A 10,652-nucleotide genomic window follows, 5' to 3' on the forward strand; every position below is an offset into this window, starting at 1 on the left:
ATTAAAGCATTATAATTGAAAAAAAGAGAATACCCAAGACAGTACACAAAAGAAATTCATTATAATTGAAAAAAAGATAATACCCAAGACAACACAGAATTTTAATTTTTCAAAAATTGTAATTTCATTAATGCAACACTAATAATGTCTGTTATACAGAAAACCCACTAAGGATGGTGTTTAATATTGACCGTTCAACTATAAAAAGTCCAAATAATGGTAAGATAATACACAGAGATAGTCAAGGCTGATGAAGCAGTTCCTATATACCTTCAAATACTTCAAAGTTCAAACAGTTGCAATTGAAAGACTCACAAATTGGCTATATGGATGGTCCTTAGCCACATCGCACAGACTCACAAATGGGTGATTAATTTTTTTGGAGAATATACCAACTGACATACAGTAGGTGGGATCGAGGATTGAATCGAATAGCGAATAAATCATCATCTCGAGATCAAAACTCCCTAAAGTAAATGGTAAAATAGAAAAGATAGTAGAGTAGTCATGAAGAATATAATTACCTGGGATTTGGTATTGCACAGGTTGTGATTGGTGAGCCACATAAAACTATGATCATTTCAAGAAGCAGCATAACCAATACTAAAAGAAGCAATGTGTTACATATGGTAACCATAATATTCAAAGCCACACTCTATGATTCCATAAAAATAAACAAATGAATGATAAAAACATGACAATATTGCATCATTCCCTGTCCATGTTCAATACCACCTCACTTGCCAAATAAGTTCTGAAAAATACCTAAGAGAAAAGAAATTAAGCAAGGAAAATTAACATTTAAGGATTCTAAAGCATTTTATTATCTTGACAAATCTCTAGGCAGTTTAAAAGAGATAATTACTTTTGCTAACTTTCAATTTCATGTTTTACTTGCGGTCTTGATGGATGAACTTGCATAACCAATCAACATTATTTTCAATTTTTATGATTTATCACCCTAGGTCTGCAGGATAAATAAATTGATAAAAGAGCCAAGTCCAACAAACTTATCCCTATATGAGCAACCCAAATTATACACCTTCACGACAATATTTACCTTCAAAACTTCTCCACAATATTTTCCTATTATTTTTCTTTGTCTCTCCCTCAGTTTTTTTTGTCGGTCCTCTTCTATTTATCAATAGAAAAGTTATTTAGAGAGTAAAAAAAAAATGCAACATGGATCTGTCAATCACAAACATATTTAAAAAAAAATTAAAACATCATATATGTCACTATGAATATACATTTATTATTAAGTAACGGCAATTTCCATCCGTTTAGCCATTGGATTTGAGCAAAGAAAAGTGTAGCGTGTTCAGCTCTTTCTGAAGGTAAGTGTAGTACCACACAAATAACAATCAGAAATGAACTCTGCAAGAAAACAATTCGTACCCTATATAGATTATTGTAGTCTCTTTCTTATCTCTTGTAAGTAACCATATCTTCATCCTGGTTGGGCAAGTTCGTGTCACAGTTGGGAACCTAAATTTCAATTTCAAGTCATTCTCCAGGACTCTAATTTTGCACAAAATTGTAAGAAAACTATTGTGCCTCACAGACCAAATAAGTATAATAGAAATTGCATTAAATTAATTCTACAACATCCAATAAAATTTGATAACCAAAACGAACAAAAAAGCCAGGAGAAGATATTTACTAGAAAGCCAATCGTGATAGAAGTCAGAAGTGCAAGACTCATCCCTATCTGTAGTTTGTCTTCAACTGCAGTTCAGTCAGCGGCGGACCTAAGGTTCAAGTTGATAGAGGTCAGTTATTTGGTTATTTTGATTTTTTTTTTCATTTTTATATTCAAATGGAAGAGGCAGTAGCTATTTTCTTTAAAAAGTCATAAATGCCCAGCTGAAAGTAGCTATTTTCTTAAACATTCAGCTAGAAGAAAGGACACTGAAGTATACAAACTTATTCAATATGCAAACGCAACTGCTATAATAAGATAACCAACCCCAAGGATATAGTTCTTTAAACCCAAACCATAACAATTTGCCAAAAGATGTATAGGAAAATTTGATCCAAGAAGGAAAAAGAAAAAGCAAAAATACACAGAGACAATAAACCACAAAAGTTATATAGTCGTAAAAAACGAACTGTTAAAAAAAATACTTGGCAAATGCATCACAATCAATCCTGGACATTCGTTATATTAACTCATTAAATTTGTGATACAAAAAAATATATATATCTTAGGTAAAAGACCAATGCTCTGGACAGCTGGTCATTGAATAAGCTTTGTTCCTTAACTCTAAACTTATAACTAATTAGGTGTATCAAATTAAAGTAGTAAATCAAGAAGAAAAAAATCAGTGAAACATACGTCTTCATGTGAATCAAAAGATCCCCTTCTGTGTTTCGGATAAGTAGTTCGGCCAAAACATGATAAATAGAGACTTACGAATAGAATATAAATTCGAGCTGTTCTCTACCAACAGATGGGTGCAATGACAATTTCCCAATAGATGTTCTTGAAGGAGCAAAATTATAACAAATTTCACAACACATGCTGGAAAAAAAATGTTTGAGAAAAAGCACCAAGCCAATAATAAAAAAAATTTGCTTACACAATTGAACTGCCGACAACCCTACCTTTGTCTCTTTCCTTATCGGTTCATGATCAATACTCGAAGTTTGCCAAAGGAGTCCCTAAAGAAACAAAGAAGCAAATTAGGAGCGTAAAAAATCCTAATACATTGTTAAAAATCCTAGACTCTATGGTTTTCGGCACGGATTCCAGAAAGAAGCATCATTGATAATGTGATTTAAAATTCCACATGCAGTTACTATTTATTATGATGGAAAAAAAATTTAAAAGTAGGCAGCTCAATGAAAAGTCTAATTAGTGTGCTAAAAAAAATTATTCAATGATGTAGATTAGTTTACTTTGATAATTTTTGTGCCAAATTAATGGAAAACATTTTGAAGTAGGATAGTACGTAGAACATTTCGAAAAAGGAAATGCACGATACAAAATTATTGGAAAACGTAATAATTACAAAATTATTCTTGTAGGAATTGTGGTAAGAGACTATCAAGGGGTTTTTAGCTCGTGATGTACAACAACTTAATCTATATCGTCTATACAGTTTGAATATAATTCAGTAGCCACCTTTTTTCAGGGTTTTCTCCAATTGTGGGTTTTGGTTTTAGGTGTGCCTTGTAGATGTAGTCATAAAGATATAGAAAAACTTTTGGTTACCGGAAACATAAAAATTAACTTGATTAGATAAGATCAATGAGTTTAACGTAATCAATAAGTTAATTAAATAAAATCCCGAGATCGTAGAGAGAGGAGGAAGTAAGGTAGGAAAATACATACCTTTAATTTATTCCTGTTGTTTCGACCAAATATGATCAAAACACTAAGTGATGACGAAAGAGACGAAGAATGTAGAAAAGTAGTTAGAAAAGTGATGGTGATCGGGAGAATGATGAAACTGTATCTTGCGGTTGCCTACGTATCCAAATTATCGATGGGATCAAGTCTCAAGAACGTAGTTCTGTATGAAAAATAGTTTGGTATTTATATAGGTAGAGTAGAGACTCCTTGTAGCTCAAGTATTCTTGTAGCTTAAGTAATTGTGATTGAATATAACTCTCAACTGATAATTATCTCTTTGATAAGAAACGAATCTGGACATAAATTAACGTACATTAGTGGCAAGCCATATGGCTAAGGTTCAGCCTTAGACACATGAGTTAATGGGCCTGTACATTGATCCATGGTATTGCAAATTGGGTTTTATCCCTGTCAATTAAATGAATAAAATAGAGACCCCTACTAATGGACGTTTGCCACGTAGGTGGGGGTCGAAACACCGCCCCCTCTTTGGCATACTGATAAGAGCCCAAAACTGTAGTTTTAACCCCTTAACAATCGTACTTTTAGACCAATTATGTGAATAATAAGTAAGAGTTAATACTGATTACGTGTTTTTATGCATTTCAGGCTTCAAAGTCCATTATGTGCAGAAATGTGCCACTTTAGCGAGATAAAGGAGCAAAGGTCGGTTGCTAAGGAGTTATGTGATTAAAGGCCAAAATTCAAGAAGAAAAAGCCTCTGTAAAGCCCGGTCAAAAGATGAAAAGTCAAAGTCCACGCGGGTAGAAACAGTGCACAAAGCCAATAGAACTTCCGAAGACCATATCTTTGGACTCAGACCTCGGAATTGGGCCTACCTTACGTCAAAACGACCAGCTTGGAAAGAGCTTTCCAATGGTCCAAGCCTTGGCCCAATCAGAGGAGCAGAAGTGGACGAAAAGTCTTTCAAAGTAAACTGCAACTGAAAAGGCCTTTTTGGACTGAAAGAATTGGGTTTTGGGCCTGATTCTCTGGCCCAAAACATGGCTCCAAGCCCATGCACGATTTTTGGATCTGAATGTATAAAAACAAAAGCTTAGCTCTTTGTTAATGGTAGATAGTTAGACCTAGATTAAAGATTAGATTAGTAGCCTCCATTAATTAATTCTAGATCTAGTTTTCCTTAGATTTAATTAGTTTAATTTAATTAGTTTCATATCTTGTTTTTATTTAATTCCTTGAATGATTGTTCGTCATTTAATTAGATAAATAAAATAGTTATTATTATTTAATTTCGATTTTTGTCATTTGCATTTATAGATCTAGTTTAAATTCTTGTTCTTATTTCATTCTTAGTTAATTAATTAGATTTTAATTATTGTTTAATTTAGATTAGTAAAGTTAGAATTTTGATATGATGTGTAGTTATAATTCAATGGGAAATGATGGGTTGATGACTCAAGGCTAAAACCTCCATTAGAGGGGTTGATGAAGCTTTGATGAAAACTTAGTGGTTTAGTGTAGAAGCGTTGTAGAATCTATTCTACTCTAGAAGGTCGTGATTCGCCATGAGAATGGGTGGACGACCTCACATGCTAGTTAGTATTTGGTAGAAATGCCATGAACACTAGGGATTAGAACTCGAAATTCTTGTCGTAAGAACGTAAGAATCGAGATACAAGAATCTATGATAGGTTATCAAGTTGGATTCGAGATGGATTTAATACCCCTCTAATCCTTTATCTAGATTCAAAAACAATCATATTTCCATAGCATTCGTAGTTTAAATTCAACATATTGCTTTTCATATTGCATCGTAGTATAATTCCCCCTCGTAAAACTCTCATTAGACTTAAGACCGACTAATTAGACTAGAAAACATTCCATGCTAGAGCACTAAGAGTGGAACGAACTTCCTACTCCACTATATCTCATAAGATTGAGAGTAGAGAAATCTTTGATAAGGATCATAAGAAAAGTTTAGTTTTACTTGCGTTTAGAGTTCATCGCTTTATTTCGTAGGTAAAACTATTCAATTTTATCTTTTATCACATACGAACAAAGTTCATATGGCAAAGAAGAGAAGAAAAATCAAGAAAAAAACGGAATAAGAAAAGAGTGAGCGGAATGTATAACAAAATGTCGTGTGAACGTAAACGATAGGAAAATGGGCAGTCGGGAAAAATTCGTGAATTATCGAGAACAAAATAATGTCAAACTAACGTATACGGGACGCAATGTAGTTAAATAAAAGATGGCTGAAAATGCACAAAAAAAATAAAAGATGCACAAAAAAAAATTACAAAAAAAATTGATTGCCGAAAACTGTACCGAATGCTTCACGTAACAATACGAAAGTTCATTTCGACGACGCATGCCAGCGGAATAGCGATATTAGGATTAGACCGTTGAAATTAAACGTAGGGGCAGTTTAGTAATAATATAAATAAAAGGAAGTTAAATACTAATTAGACTCAAAAGTTTCGGAGTAGATAAGAATGTGGAGTAGATAAGAGCGTGGTCGTGGGTTTGATCCCCACGGCATCGGGCGCCAATTATGTTCGACCAAATATGATCAAAATACTAAGTTATGACGAAAGGGATGAAGAAGCGTTAGAAAAGTAGTTAGAAAAGTGATGGTGATCGGAGAATGATGAGATCGTGCCTTCGCGGTTGCTTACGTTACCCAAATTATAGATGGGATCAAGTCTCAAGAACGTAGTTACGTATGAAAAATAGTTTGGTATTTATATAGGTAGAGTAGAGACTCCTTGTATCTTAAGTATTCTTATAGCTTAAGTAATTGTGATTGAATATAACTCTCAATTGATAATTATTTCTTTGATAAGAAACGAATCTGGACATAAATTAACGTACATTAGTGGCAAGTCATGTGGCTATCGTTCAACCTTAGACACATGAGTTAATAGGCCTGTACATTGATCCATGGTATTGCAAATTGGGCTTTAGCTCTGTCGATTAAATGAATAAAATAGAGACTCCTATTAATGGACGTTTGCCACGTAAGTGGGGGTCGAAACACCTATCGATAGAAAAGGCCGAAAATTTATTCTTGAGAGTATTTGAAAAAGAACTTAACAAAAAACATTAGTTTCACACAAATGTATTTGATCCTAGCTATTGACTTAATATTTCAAAAGTTAACTAATTAAGATACACTAAAAAAAGCCCAAACGAGTCACATTGAACAATAGGGAACTCAGGTCTGAGTGAAATTCCAAACTGATACGGATATGGGACATTCTCTAAGGCGTGCGTAGTAATTGCAAGGTAAAGGAAAGAATTGGAAAGACAAAACAGTTTCAAACCAAGATAGCTTATAGTTCTAATGTGGGTACATTCAATGAAATTGCAAACTCCTAGAAGCTAGACTAAAGATACAAAATATCGAAATTGTATGCCTGTGAAATTGCTTATGTCATGATGGTCGTGCTACCTAATCTGTATACAACATGATGAGAATATGTATGTAGTTGAATCTTAAACTCCAGCTATTACTTCAAGTATGTAGCATGAAAATCTTTTAAAATCTTAAGTGCAGAAATAGATATAGAAAAGCTTTTGGATATAGGAAACATAGAAATTGACTTGATTAGATAAGATCAATGACTTGATTAGTTAAATGAAATCCCTAGACCGTAGAGAGAGGAAGAAGTAAGGTAGGGTAAAGTAGGAAAATATTTTGCTTCCTTGTAACAATTTTGCTTCCTCATGCATTTTATGAAAATTGTGTTAATTGTCTTCACTCCAGAAAATTTTAGTATTACAGAATTTATTCAAACAAAAATTAAAGTTCCTTGTAACATTTTTTTTTCCCGATAAACACCACTCCATGCCTCACATCCAAAGTATCATGAGTTTGTAGCCTTTTCATATATTTGACTTCCCTGAAAAAGTCTAAATGTTGAAATCCATATCCCACAACACATAAAACCAAATTCCACATCCTTGAGACACCGACCAAAAAAGAAAATAAATGTGAGTTTTATAGAACGTGGTCCAGTATAATCTATATAGCAATACTATCATCTTGGTGTATATGGGTAGTTAAAAAGAGCAGTAGATTGGGATGCAATAACTGAAATGATTGGTAAAGTGTATTAATGGAATTTAAAAAATTAAAATAATAATAATAATAATAAATTGTCTCAGGGAGACTAAAACATGTATTCATATTTAACAGTTGAAGGACCACTTTCCAATTTTGTCATCCTTTACAATATGAGCATAAGACTACAATGAAAAGGATAAGTAAAATTTGTGACTCTTTTATAGTAATAGTCCTGTGTCACGAAGAGGATAAAGGAGAATGTATTCAGGCAGTACCATAAGCTCCTATGCCATAATGATTTCTAACAGAGTTGGAATAAATCCGCGCCTTATTAAATCCTGAGTACTTGCAAACCCGCATTGTTACTGCAATTGCTTTAAACTCTTGAAACAATACAACCTGCCTCGTTCAGCCACCTGTAACATGAACTATTATCCCAAGTACTTGCAACCCCGCATTGTTACTACAATTGCTTTAAGCTCTTGAAATAGTACAACCTTCCTCGTACAGCCATCTGCAATGTGAACTATTATCAGTTCTCCATTGCCATTTCTTGCATATGGCTCTGGTTATCTGCAATCAACATATAGTTGCCTTGTACTAATGTTCCCATGTTGTTACTAAATAGGTTTGTATGCTACTAAATTGTATAGGTATTCTTATACCGTTCATCTAATGTCTAGCAGCAGTAGAATTAATCACATAACTCAATGGTGAAAACATTTGGTGTTGACTTCATTCTACATATTGAAAAAGAACTAATACGAAAGTAAAGAATTTAATTACCTTGACCAAGTCGGTTTTAAAAAGAGACCAAGATAGAGATCTTAATATCTGATATACCTTCGCCCTCCTTTATTAGTGATGTATGTCACTAATATGTATGTTTTGCATTGATTTGCCAAAGTTAAATGGCAACATTCATTTTTTAAGTCCTTATTACCTATGACATAAAAAATTTAACTTGTACTCACTAATGTGGTCATCATCAGCATTCTTTTATTTATTTTTTGATCAGTTGAAATTCCACTAACAAAATACAATAGGTTTACCACTCCCTAGCTCCTAGTCCACACTCCACATACATAAATTTTTGGCACCTTCTCTAACTGCCAACTTTGTAGTAGTAAGTCTTAAAAAAAAAAAAAAAAAAAAAATCTACAATAGTATTTCTAGTACCAAAAGTCTTTACCACGTACTCCATTCGCATGTTATTGTATTTCTACTATGTTGTCTTCAATGCAATCTCTTTGCATCCTTGCATGTTCCTTGACCTGCCCTTGCACCAAGTTTGTTGTCTAACACGAGAAGCCCATCCTCACTACAATAGCTCACCATGAGATAGCAAAAATTGAGTTTGTAAATGACTCGAAAAGCACAAAAAAAAAATCTAACTCATCCAAAGAGTATGCTCCATTTTTAGGACCTGCTCCTCCCAACAGCCCCTAAAAAGGCAAGATATACATTAGTTCCTTTATCCCACCCGGAGAATAAAGCAAATTCTTAACCAAAGACATAATACAAAGGGTGTAGATGTAAGTGAAACTGTGAGAGAGTAACACATGAGTGATGTACTTGACTGGAGTTGGCATCTTTAGAGCACAAATCCATTCTCTGTTAAACAAACATACACCATCCAACCCGAAGTCGATGAATCCACTTCAATGCAAGTAGCAATAATCATATTATAGAATACCAATAAAACAAAAATTCAACATAGTTTTGTTCACGAAAACCTGAAAAACAATATATAGGCATTGCTATATTGAAAGGTGGGGAAACTTGGCGGATGGGTTACAACTTAAGACTCTAATTGTCAATATGACAACCTATTGTGGGGATAATGGGAAGTTGTCTTTGGTCACTCTAAGTGGTGACCTGAAAAAAATAGGTAAAGGAGTGAATGTACGACCTTTTGCTTTTCGACAGAGATTGTTTATCCATGCAAGAGTATTCTAAATGGCTCGAGATGGAGAGATTGGAGTTGAGAGTAAACCTCAGCTACTACTTAGCATCCTCTAAACTTATCCATAGACCTCAATTGTCACCGAGCATCCTCCAAACATAGCTATACAATTGTGTTTGCAACTGCTGCATCTAGTATAAATGTTCTGGGTTTATAATGTGCCAATGCAATCTAACTATGTTTCATGAAGAACTACCAAAAATGCAATGCTGCCTTGGGAACATAGCGGGTGATGCAATCTGACCTCCATATTGTACAATGTTTCCTGTAATGCAACCAATTGATTATACATGTTAAAGAAGAACACACTAAATTTAACTTAATGCATGCAAATGTTATCATACCTAATCTCATATGATATAATAATACATTTAAGTTATAAGAACGGAAAAATTGAATATAAGCACAAAATTACAGTTTATTATCTATATCATATTCATAGCAAGGACTTGTTTCCACTAAAGCCTGTTAGGTATGAGTAAAAAAAATTGCTACAATAAGACATCAATTTCAAATCTACAATGCAATCTCCAAGAGCTTACTCAACCAAACCTTGAGAAAATACACCCCAAAGGCTTAGTTGAATACAACTTGGTACTCAACTATTGCCTTGTAATAACCGTTGTGAGAAACAAAAACAATCCCAAAAGGTTTCACCATAACGTTCCAATATTACGTTTTTTTCCTATATAGGAGACATTACCAATCCATAGATTCGTATATCCACTTTATGTGTAGCTCAAATACCATGTAAACCATGTCAATGACAACAACATGAGTCTTCATATTAGTTAAGAATGAATCAACTTTTATTAAATGTACCAATGCCAAAGACATTTCTTCCACTACAATGAAGCGAGTATCCAAATTCGCTCACTTTTTCAATGAGATTAATGGAAAGTAAAATATATGCATTGTCACACATGCGTCTAACTTTGCATTCAAATAGTCTGATGAAAAGTGCATTAGTCATGGTGACGTAAGTTACATTTCTTTCATGCCAGAAAAAAATCTTTAGATTTTGTGGCAAAAAACGACTGGGACAAACAATCTCAAGGTGAATAGAACATCATATCACAGCCAAAGAAAAAGCAAGTCAGAGCCTACACAAAAAATTGAGTAACTATTTGACTAAATGAGTCACTCACTTAAACTGGTAATTGAATTCTTATATGGAGGGACTTTTTGTCTATCCAAACGACAATAGAACAAAGAGTAGGGAAGAGACAACACATACATAAGCAAAGTAAGATAGTTTGGTCCAAGCTAAATATCACTTCCACCAAGCCAAAACA

This window comes from Coptis chinensis, chromosome 1 (genome assembly GCF_015680905.1).
Source record: "Coptis chinensis isolate HL-2020 chromosome 1, ASM1568090v1, whole genome shotgun sequence".
Taxonomy (NCBI): Eukaryota; Viridiplantae; Streptophyta; class Magnoliopsida; order Ranunculales; family Ranunculaceae; genus Coptis; species Coptis chinensis.